The sequence below is a fragment of the Tursiops truncatus genome, chromosome 3 (assembly GCF_011762595.2).
Source record: "Tursiops truncatus isolate mTurTru1 chromosome 3, mTurTru1.mat.Y, whole genome shotgun sequence".
Lineage (NCBI taxonomy): Eukaryota > Metazoa > Chordata > Mammalia > Artiodactyla > Delphinidae > Tursiops > Tursiops truncatus.
The window spans coordinates 98,790,345-98,802,802 of record NC_047036.1 but is presented as its reverse complement, the minus strand read 5'-3'; the positions used below and the strand labels follow the sequence as shown (position 1 = coordinate 98,802,802).

Genomic DNA, 12,458 nt, shown 5'->3' with positions numbered 1-12,458 from the left:
CTGCTTAAAAGACCTAGTATGGTTTCTGTTTTTTGGACTGGACTCATAGATTAACCCACACATTAATTTCACACTCATTCACTAAGATTTCATTATGTATCAAACTTGTGCAAGGCACTGTTTAAGGGTAAGAGCATACCTGTGAATATGATATACTTTTCCTATCTTGTATAAAAATTATAGTCTAGTGGGAAAGATAGATATTGTATAATAAATTGTGGGTATGATATATATTATAAAAGATAAATTATCTGATATTATGGGATCAAAAGCAAGAGAAAGTTAAACCAAAATGAAGAGTCAGGAAGGTTCTTAAGTTTGTCCCTTTTCAAATGAGATCTAAAAGGTGAGAGAGCCTTGACCAGGTGTATGCAATAAGAATAATATGTGAGAAGAAAAGAACTTATTTAAAGCCATTTTATCTAATTTCCCATTTTACAAATGATCTATAAAATTTTCCTCAGTGTTTGCTTTGAGGGTATAGAGCTATGTGACTGGGCAATGGAGGGAGGAAGGAGGCTTTACTATGTACATTCTTTTTTTCCAACCAAATACTTATTTTTAATATTTATTACAAATGTTGCAGTCAGTTTGGTATATGCTGACAATCATACAGTTTTAACATTTAGTAGTGTGAAGCACACTTTAACTATTTCCAAAGGGATATGTGATGTGGTCTTCGTTTCAGAGGAGCAGAAGTGACTGAATTACTGTCTGCTCTTTAAAGTTTCAACTAACCATTCCATTGCCTCATCAAGGCCAATGTCTTTGGTTGCTGAAGTTTTGAATATTTGCCATTTTCAGTCCTTCAAGGCAGGTAACCCAAGTGAATTTGCCATCGCTGAGGGAGTCATGGCCTGTTCCATGTCCTGCTTATTTGCAAACACCTCTAAAATGGCTTTTCTCAGCTCTTCTTCCTCCAACATGGCAACTAAGTCTGATTTGGAAATGCCAATTTGCTCTCGATCACAACTGTCTACTACATAAATGACTGCATCTGTGTTTGAATAACAACATCTCCAGTATGGCCTGATACTTGTCTGTCCTCCTAAATCCCAGACTTGGAATTTTAGGTTCTTGTATGTTACCGTCTCAACATTAAATCCAACGATAGGAATCGTAGTAACAACTTCTCCAACCTGTAATCTGTACAAAATTGTAGTTTTTCCTGCTCCATCTAATCCCAAAATTAAAATCTTCATTTCCTGGGTTCCAAACAGACTGGAAAAAATGCTTGAGAAAAAGCCACCCATGATGAACTGCCTGTCCTCCCTCATCGACCATCAGAGACTGGCCCCAGCCTCGGAAGCGAAGCCTAATCGAGCCTCGAAGTCGCCACTTCCCCTCGCCTAGGCCTGCGCTCTGGCTCCGGCTCGGGCTCTGGTTCCCAGGGGGTTTCCTTGGAAGCTTGGCCAGCCAGCAGCTTCCACGTCAGACCTCCTGGCCGGGCAGAAGCAAGGGGCCACCGCCTGTACATTCTTCTATAACCTTTGAATAATGCTAACTACATGTATTTTATATCCAAAAAGGTCATTTAAAATTACCTATAAATATCTGAAAGTTTCTAAGACAGAACTGGTGAATAATTTTTCTAATTTAAATAAATATCCAAAGAGACGTGCATGATAGTTCACTGAGGTTTTATGCATTCTCTGGATAGTAGAGAGTTCCCAATTAGAATGAAGGTGACCCAAAATATTTCAAATATTTATGTAAAAATGTGTGCTTTAGAAAACATATAACGCCAGGTGCTTAAATAATAATAGAACATAGATATATTGGCTGTCTGTGTAATCCTTAATTCAAAATCTCCTGCAGCCACCCAAGAAAGAGCCACAAGGTATGCACCTGCAAACATAAGTGCTGAAATCTGTCCCTGTCATCTTGCCCCTTTATTTAGCTTGAAAAGATTAACTTATATTAAACCTATTGTGACTTGTTTTAGTACTTCATTTTTCCTATTTTTTTTTGTTCAATTTGATTTAAAATATATATTATATAGTATTTGCCAGGTACTGTGCCTGGCTCTGAGGATGATATAACAAATAAAATACCTATCTTGCCCTAAGGAAATTTTTATCTGAGAGATGCAGACAAGCGAATGAGTGCTTATGATACCACATGATACATCCCAAGAGAGAGGTTGGCATAGTGTGTTACGGGAACCCAATAGAAAGGCATCTAGCTAGCCTTGGGAAATTAAGGCATGCTCACTGGAGGATGTAACAGCTAATTAGAAGAGGAGTCAAAACTCTTTTATGGTGGAAATACACAAATCTATACGTTAACACTTTTTTGGATAACAAGATTGAAACCAAACAGTGGTAATTCTCCAAATAAGCCAAAACAATATAATAATTTATTTATGAGATCCAGTTTATAATTATTATAAAAGACTATACCTTATATAAACTGCTGTACCCCCATCAATGCCACTTAAGTGATTGCTGATAAAAATTTTTCATAAGATGCTAGTCTCAAATAGTGTTTTCTGAGAGTAAGGCATAGGGTATGTTTTACCCTAAGGTCTCCTTATTCTCACAAAAGAATTATAATTAGAGCCATAATTAGTAAACTTGCTCATTATTCTTAATTAAATATTATCCAGACATCAAAAATTATAATATACTCCAATTATGTGCCAGAGTAAGTTATTCATATAATTGGCCTTATGCTTAACATACAATTAAATGTGCCAAATAAAGCAAACAAACAAAACCTCTCTGGAGCTCCTGATTACAGAGTTCCATGCCTGCCCAAGCTGCTCACTAGCTCCCTTTTCACTGAACTTTACTTTGACTCTAAGTAGCTTTCTCTGCCCTGTTGTATAAGAGAAAGTAAGTGAAAGGTTGGAGAGGTTCTAATAAACATCTGAGCTATCTAATCATGGCCACACCCCCTCTCATGTGCAGCGAGGCTTTCTATTCATCTCCGTTTGTTTCCTAGCACTACCTCGTGGCCAAGATGGCCACGATGGCCATGAGGTCAAATTCTCCTCTCCTTTTAGCTTTCAGTTGATGATGGTATTTCCTCTTTTTTTTGACAAGATGAGGTCATTCAACATGATATCTCTCATCATTCTTAGTTTCCATTTCACCAATACTAAATTTTAACCTCTCTCAATGTAGATAGAAAAATGCAGTTGCAGATAGAAAAATGCAGTCCTTTCTAAGGTTAATTCTTTTACTTTGGTCCTTCCTCATAACCAGTATTCTTAAAATCTAACAAATGCTTTTGTGTAATTGTTCTGTATTTTTCTTTTAATTTTTATTTTCCTTTTTTGCTGACTCCTTTGTCTTTGTCCATAAATGTACCATTGTTTCCACTTTATGCAAAGGGCTATTGCTTAATTCCACCTGTATATGTGTCTGTCTGCCTGTGTCTGTCTTTGTTTCTCTCTCTCTCACATACAATATATAGACATTCAAAGGAACATTTATACAAATGCTATACAAAGAACAGGGAGTGAGTGGCTGGGGAGCTACAGAAAAGGGGTTTTAAGACTGAGATTTGAGCCAGGTCCTGAAGAATCAATAACTTTTTTCTTGATCAGTGGTTCTCAAACATTTTTGATCTCAGGACCCCTTTACGGTCTTAAAAGTAAGTAAGGACCCCAAAGAGCTTTTGTTTATTTGTGTTATATTTATCAATATGTTTGTGTTATAAATTTGAAACAGAAATTTATATTTGAAATTCACTTACAAATAACAATAAAAACCCACTGCATTGTTAACATAAAAATATGTTTACAGAAAATAGCCACATTAAAAAGAAATCAAAGTATCATTGTTTTACAATTTTGCAAATCTCTTTAATGTCTGACAATAGAACATTACTGGTTTCTCATATCTGCTCTGCATTTAATCTGTTGCAGAATGTTGTTTTGATTAAAGTATGCAAAGAAAATCCTGCCTCACAAAGATATATAATTGAACAAGGGAAGATGATTCTAATATCCTTTTCATATAATTGAGAATGTTGTTCTTTGATATTATGCTAAAACTCAGAAAGTAATAGTAAACTCTTACAGGTTAGTGGTAATATGCAATATGCAACCATGTCAATGAACTATTATTGCCCTTTTTCATTAAAATCCACTGGTCTGTCTTGCACTTTGATATTTTACTCATGAATAACTGTGCATTGATTATTTGGAAAATATTTGTTCATAGAATTAGGCAGATCTTCCAAACTTGGACACCTTTCATTATAAAATGTAAAAAAGATCCCGTTCACTAATATCCCCACCAATATCACCACCTCCAGTTTGGTGGTAGGATCAGCAATATACTACCACACTCTTACTGGTTTCAGTACGCTGTTGTTCCAAACCTCTGGAACTGCAATGTCCAATATGATGGTCACTAGCCTAATGTGGTTATTTAAACTTAATTAAAATTAAATTAAATAGCATTAAAATTTCAGTTGCTCAGTTGAATTAGTTATATTTCAAGTGCTCCATATCACATGTGGCTGGTGGCTATTACATTGTTTAGTGCAGATAGAGAGCCTTTCCAGCACTGTAGAAAGTTCTCTTAGGCAGGGGTGGGATGGAGTATCTCATTCTTTTTATCCTCACCATAATTTACTGCATTCCCCTTACCCTAGTGACCATCCTAGGAGGAATTATGTATCACCAGCTTTATGAATATTTCTTTGCTCTGTTTCTATCTTTTGGTTAACATAACCCCCCATAAGAATGCCCTACCCAATACACTAGACTTGCCATTCTTTGATGTCCTATATTTCCAATGTCCTTCACCTGTAGGCCACTTCTTAAACAACCCCAAATTGCTCCAACTCTAAGATCTTAAAATTCACTCTCTCATTCTCAGATCACTTATGCCTGTCTTCTAGCTTCCACTTTCTTATTTCCATCTTCCTGCTATTTGAACTCATTAACATCAAAGTATAGCAATAGGTCTATTATCAAGTAATAGTCCTATACCAACATAAAAAAGATCTTCTGGCCTGGATCCTTGGATATTATCACTTGAGTGAAAGCTCTGGCATGTACCTAGAGTGGTACCCACGAATAGCATTATCCAAGCTGGAGTCATCTTCTAGTGCCTATATTTTGTTGCTTTCTGCCTATGTGCTAAATTTTTTCTACTTTTGCCCTCCCCTTTTGAAACTGAACATATATCATGAGTTTTGAAACATAATCTTGGGGATTACTGAAACCTGTTGATCCTCTGCTTCCCCATCTTCTTGAATTTCTATCATTTGTCTTCTACCAGTGGCCTACACCAGAATCCAGGAAGCTGCCCTTAACTCCTTCCAATCTTCCACTACCTACATCCAATTTGTCACTAAGCTCTGCCCTTTCTGCTTTCTAAATGTCTTATATATCAGTTCTTTCCTTTCTAAACCTCCTAAAATAAATCTGCTGGAGCACTGAGAAAGGGGATTGGTTGATTAGAATTGGAAGTTGCCTGTGGGAAAGGTGAGACTCCAAAAGGCTATTTGGGGTTTTTAATGGATAAACTTATAGGAGACTTATAGAAAAGAGGGAGAGAGTTAAATCAGGTCAGTCATGGTCAGGAATTTACCAGGCAGCAGATCAATAATTTCTCAACAATGAGAAGCAAGTTTGGAACCCATAGCCCAGAGCTTCTTGAAACTGTACCCAGAGAAGAAAATAAGCTATTTTAGGCAGTAAACAGAGCATTTGTTCAGGGGACTGTTGCAGTGAAAGGTCAATGCATGATGGTAGCCAGCTGCAAATGATGGTAATGGCTTTGTGGAGCACAGCAGCTCTCTCAGCAGTAGAGCAGCACCCATGCAATGAAACCCTCTACTTCCTGCCTATAATACAAAATGTTGCCAACTTTCTCTGCACAAGTCGCCAGCACATGATTCCTGCTTAAAGCCGGGGAAGACTGTGTATGAAGTAGTAACCATTCCTGTTGCCCAAGCCCACTGATCCACTGGGAATTAGCTGTTGTAACAGCAGATTGCAGACTTTTCCAGAAGTACCTGGTTCTGAGAAAGGTACAACAAGGAGTACAACAAGGCTGTAGGAGACATCAAAGAACTCATCCTTGCCCCTTAAGTTCTGCACCATCCTTGCTGAGACAGAAGAGACAACATGAAGCAGTTCAGGCATTAAAACTGCTATGGTGCTAACTTCAGCTTACTTGTCCTGTACTGCTGGCCTGGGGATATGAAGTTTACATAGTTATTTCTGTAGTTCTGTTCTTCTTTCTGCTGTAATATGAACAATTTGAGGGTAGGGTATTTGCCTTAATAACAGCATGCTCTCTGGTAATATCGGGTACTTAATAGAATCTCAGTGTTTGTGATTTACAGTGAAGAGTCAGGGGGATAGTCTACGTTCTGAGAGAATACTAATGCATAAAAACCAATTTAGTAATTAGTTCTCTTCAGTAATTTATGTTACATTTTATATTTCCCTCTCTTTCTTTTATAAAGTTACTATCAGTATAAATTCTGATATCTACAATATTTTTAATTCCAGTAGTATTTTACAGGACCTTTAATCTCTCTCCCTAGCTTTCTCTGAACCCCCATTCATATATATAGCACATCTTTATATCATAGAAAAACAATTAAAAGTGACCAGAACAGTCTATTACCAGTCCCCACCAGTTTTAGGCAAGCTTGAACTTATGAGAAGAGAAGTAATGTCTAAAGGTTATTACATTTAACCATTGGTATGGAAGCCTAGCCTCTGTCATGGCAGAAATAAATAAATAAATACACACACACACACACACACACACACACACACACACACACACATTTACACATTCCAGGTCCCAAACTGGGAACTGGATTTTTGCTCTATTTCTGAAGACAAGAGGCATTTAATGCCAAACTTTGGAAATTTTAAACTAGCTTCATGTTCAAATGGAAAAAGTGGAATACTTGGGAATCTTCCTGTCTTTGACAGCTCCCCCCATCACTTTCTAGTCACATAACCGGTTTTATTTCTCTTTATCATACTTAGTGCTTCCTGACATTATTTTATATATCCATTTATTGTCTATCTCCTCCATTAAAATATAAACTCTCTGAAGGAATCTCCTTTGATTTGCTCAAAATTCCTACCATCTAGAATAATAAAACATAGCCTTTTGCTCAAGAAATATTTGAGTGGATGAATGAATACAGAACATACGATCACTTTGACCATAATAGTTACTCTTTACAAAAAACTCTTCCATATGAGATATATTATGTTAAATACTTTATATGTATAGTTATCTAATGTTAAGGAAAGCCTTAAAAATTAGGCAGTATTATTTTCATTTTAAAAAACAGGTAACTGAATCTAAGAGAAGTTGAGTCACTGATATAAAATCAGAAGCTGGTTAGAGAGATACTTCCAGTCTAACAGTTAGAGATGCTCCATGAAACTGCTACCCCATGAAACTGGTGGAAATCATTTTAAAAAATCATTTTAGGGCTTCCCTGGTGGCGCAGTAGTTGAGAGTTCGCCTGCCGATGCAGGGGACACGGGTTCATGCCCCGGTCCGGGAAGATCCCACATGCCGCAGAGAGGCTAGGCCCGTGAGCCATGGCCGCTGAGCCTGCGCGTCTGGAGCCTGTGCTCCGCAACAGGAAAGGCCACAACAGTGAGAGGCCCACGTGCCGCAAAAAAAAAAAAAAAAAAAAAAAAAAAAAAATCATTTTAAGTCTCTAGAATTGGTTTTAAGAACATACAACAAAGAAGAAACATTTCTTAGAGAAAATGTACTAAAACTCAATAAGAGCAATGAGAGTCGGTGATGCCTGTACCAAGACCCGCTCCTTCCTTCCTTCCTTCCTTCTTTCCTTCCTTCTTTCCTTCCTTCCTTCCTTCCTTCCTTCCTCCCTCCCTTCCTCCCTTCCTCCCTCCCTTCCTCCCTTCCTCCCTCCCTCCCTCCCTCCCTCCCTCCATGGGGCCCAGGGACTGAAACTCCACTGCAGTGGAGTACAGCCCAGAACAGGGCCCGTCTCCCCGCAGCCCCATTCAGAGGGCTATGTTCTCAGGAGAAGGAGACCGTCAGCATTTTTCATCCTACCCCCAGCTATCTGGTGCTGAGGCTAAGTCTGGGCAAGGGTGACTAAGAAATGGCCCCAGTGAAGGCTCAATCTTCATCACAGCTGAAAACACTGGGGCTCTGATTGCCCTTGCGTTGTTGGTTTGCTTATTTTAAAATTAATTGCATTATTATCATGGTAATAAATGCATATAGTTTTTAAAAACCTGTCAAAGTCTTATACTGAAAAGTAGAAGTTATTTTTCTTTTCATGTGATAAAGCCATTGAAAAAAATTCAATTACTATTATTTAGTTGAGTGTTCGAATAGAAAGGACATAAACACTGGTGGTGGATGAGGAGGGTAATTTCCAAGCAGTGGAGAAGTGGGGTGTTGCAATAGGAAGTCTCTGATGGAGAGCGATGGCTGCCTGGGGATTCCAGAGAGCATGTCTGCCTGGGATATGAGAGGAGAGAACAAGAGGACGCTAAAAATAAATTGTCTGCTTTGCTATTTTGTCTTGGTTTAGTCCAAATGCTGGGTATGAGCTCTTGGGTTAAGCAGAATCCTTGTCCACTCGGCTCAAGGAGAGGAGATTTAGGTTAATGCAGGTGACCTTGGCCCACTGCCGGCAACTGCTCAAAGCAGGAGGCCCTTGCAGTCTCACCATGTGTCCTAAGTCAATCATTGGTCCTTGTATATTCTAAGGAGGTAGTCGGGTCCTTCTTTAACCAGAAAACCCTGAGGCAGCCACACCAGACCCACAGTCATCCCAAGAGAATTGGTAGTGCCAGAAGGTTCCAAGGAGGAAAAGTATTATAGTACCCATAGATGAGCAGAATGACAAATATGGCAAATGGGATTTAGAACAGCAATTCCTTAAGCGTATTCAATGCAACATTACCCCATTAGATGCCCTCTGAAGAAAAAACAAACGAACAGAGGACTGGATCAATTCCATTAAAGGCCTTAAAGCACTGAAAAAACTCAAGTTTACACCCACCATGTATATCAAAATAAGCATATTAGATTATGGAATAACTGTAACAAGTCCAACAAAATTCTGAGTTTTCCCTGGTGTTAACTTCCTTGATGCTTTAAACAAAGATTAAATATCTATGTAATTTTTTTCTTCCCAATGCTGCTGGTGTCCCAAACGTGTATTTTATCTGCCTAATGGTTAATGGTTATTCTGGCACAGGTTCTATAGTTAAATAATTTGGGGAAGTGATGCATTTTGTCTAGAAGATCCATAATGCATGTGAGTATATTAAAGAGTGTGACAGCTCACTGGAGAGGAAAATGTGTGGCTTTAACGTAGTGTTTCTAAATTGTATTTGACCATAGAACCCATTTTTGACAGTATACGTATTAGTATTCTATTGAACTAATGCAGAAAATATTTGGAGACCACTGCTTAGAGGACTAAAGTTGGACAAGGCAGGCATCTGGCCCAAACAATCCCCATCGTGTCCAACATTCTGCAGAAATAGACACAATGGCACCAAAGATTAATCTTTTAAGGCATCTGTTCTCTTAATAGGGAACATAAATCCTAACCATCTAAATATACTTCTTGCTTTTTTCAGATAAAATATTTTCTGTACCTAACTGTAGTGTAACATTATTGGTGCTATTTTAATTGTCACTTGATATCATCTCAGAAGCAGCTGGCTGTGTTTTGACTGTGATGAAATTGACAGAAGTTGTGTATGTGTATGTGTAATGTAATTTGTACGTCTCTGAAGTTTTGACTTGTGTTTTTAAAAAGTGCCACGTGCCTCCATAAATGATAAATCACTCAAGAAAGTTGAGGTTCTAACAATCTGGTATTGATTGGATGAAGAGAAAGTAAATTTGAACTATGTGTAAATCAAAAGATAAACAAAAATCAGAAATTTTCCTTTGTTCAGTAATATTATATGCAGTACTACAAGGACTTCACAAATTATAACCCAATGTACCTACTGAACACACAGGAATATGTGTCTCTGTTAAACACAATAAATATGGTGATCTACTAGAGCAATGCCATCTTGGAAGATTAATTCAACTGTATTATGTAGTAATCACATGGTAATAGTGAATTTGGAGGTGACAGGACTGAATAACTGCTGGAAATACGTTTTGAGACCTTTTTCTAGTATAGTTTATGGATATGTGTTGACTCACTGCTTTCATTCCATTTTTCCTTGTAACCAATGACATGAATTAAAAGGAGATGACTGAGATTCAGGGTATAATCTATGACCTTGGAAAAAATACAGCCAACCTGTCCAAGTGAGAATTGTAATATTATTACTTAACATAAAGCTTTGCCCAAATGAGTTAATGAACTATAATATATGGTTTCACAGTGTATGTGGTACAGAAGTTCTTAGTATTTCTTCTTCTGTCCTGAACATCAGAGCTAAATGGACATGAGAAAATTTAAATTCATTGAGTATCTCATCATCAACAGAAGACTAAAATGAATAATAACTTACTGCTATTAAGTGCTTACTATACATAATAACCTGAGGCAAACTCATTTAAAAACACATTACTTTGCATTTATTTGATGACATATGATGTGGAGTGTCTTGTCATATGCTTATTTATCACCTGTATGTCTTCTTTGGTGAGGTGTCTGTTAACAGCTTTGGTCCACTTTTTAATCAAGTCATAGGTAAACTCTTTGTATGCCCAGAGTTGTAGAGCTACAAGCTACCCAAATATTGTCATTGCTGTATGTTTCATCTTCCAGTTTGAGAAGTAGGAGAGGCCATCCATTATTTTTCTTAATTTTGCAAAACAAAACATATCTTAAAACATTGCCTAGACAATTTCTTCCTTTTAAGCACACAGCACTGAGCACTCAGCCCTCAGAGGTTGCTGGGCCTAAGATATTTCATTAGAATGGCCTAAAAATGGAAAAGTATTCTGTTTCAATTAACATTTCTTTTATTCATTTCTAGCGTAAATAAAAAGAATCCTCATATTGGGATAGGTAGAAAGTAAATCTGAACTTTTCTATAAATAATATGTAAATTATGAAACACATTTCATTAAACTTATCAAGTATTAATTAAACCATTTACAGACATTTTTTGGATAGAAATCATAAAGTTTTATCCCTTACCATAGAGAAAAACACTGACTGAATATTGCATATAGGAAAAAGTCAAGTTTTATGTTATGTAATCTATCCCACCAAAAATCTATATTTCTGGGAAAAAATGTTTTACATGTTTAGATAATACTCATGTTTTTGAAAATATCAATCCTTATACGCACTAGAGCATCTAACACAATGCATGATACAAGGTATACACAGTAAATATTAGTAGATAACATTTTTCAGAAAAGCATCATTTTTCTTTAAATATACTGTCTACTAAGGATGATTATTTTTATATTCTCTATCCAAACACCCACTGGAATGCTAAACCTAGTAAGCCAGTAGAGAAAATGTGTATCATGATTCTACCTTCTTCAGACATTTCTCAGAGAAAAAGAAACCTTTACCTGTCATCTTCACTCTTCCTGTTCCTGTCATTCTAAGTATCATCAGTTAAGTGGATCTTGTCTAAACCATCCTCCAAATTCTCTCCTCCACAATTACTTCCTGATTTAACACAGCCGCTCCTGGTCACTCCCAGGATCACCACAAAAGTCTCTCCCTTGACAATGCTCAGGCCCTAACAAAGTTCTTAGCCTTGTAGAGAATTTTCTCTCACCTGACACACCTAGACAAGTGTGTCTCACTCTAATTCAAAGCCCCGTTTTACTTACCCATCTCCTCCTGACTTGACTACAACTTCTAAAATAGTGAATGATTTCGTCTACATTTATTATAATAAAGAAATGGAATCCAATTTTTATGTTTGACATGATTAGCTTTTAGTTTCTCACCTGTCTTTGCTGCTGCACCACATAGCGTAGCCAAGATAAGAGAGTCCCTGTGCGCCACTCATCCTGTGAAGTCAGTGGCAAATCCCCTGGCAAACCCCCAGGCAGCATGTGGACTCTCCCCCAGACCCACACCCCAGTCACTACAAAGATCCAACGTACTCTCTCTGCTTTGCTTTTGCTTCACTCCTTAAGGAACCTGAACCCTTTACCTTTGGAAATCCTTTTGTGGTTTACTGTGTCAGTAATTAATTGTTTCACATCTTGATACCTGGATTTTGTTTGTCCTGGCACTTATTATAAATTCCTGGGGGGGTGATTTATAGCAGGAGATGCTAATGACACATATACAACACTTTTTATACACTTGCTTATGCCAATTAATCTCATCCTTGTCATCCACACTTTTTTTGAAAAATGTTATAAAATGCCTTAATTTCTTTGTGCCCAATGCAGATATTTATGTAATATTTTATATATACATAATATATAATTACATAGTATATAATTTTATATTTCTGTATAATAGATAATATATAAGTATAAAATATCTAATTATATATGTAAATATATTGTTAA

General features: G+C 37.1%; 1 pseudogene; it reads right to left on the bottom strand.

Annotated features, from left to right (window-relative positions):
• Positions 1-533: 533 nt before the first annotated feature.
• LOC101330142 (ADP-ribosylation factor-like protein 1 pseudogene) lies at positions 534-1,276 on the bottom strand (annotated as a pseudogene).
• Between the last annotated feature and the right edge of the window lie 11,182 nt (positions 1,277-12,458).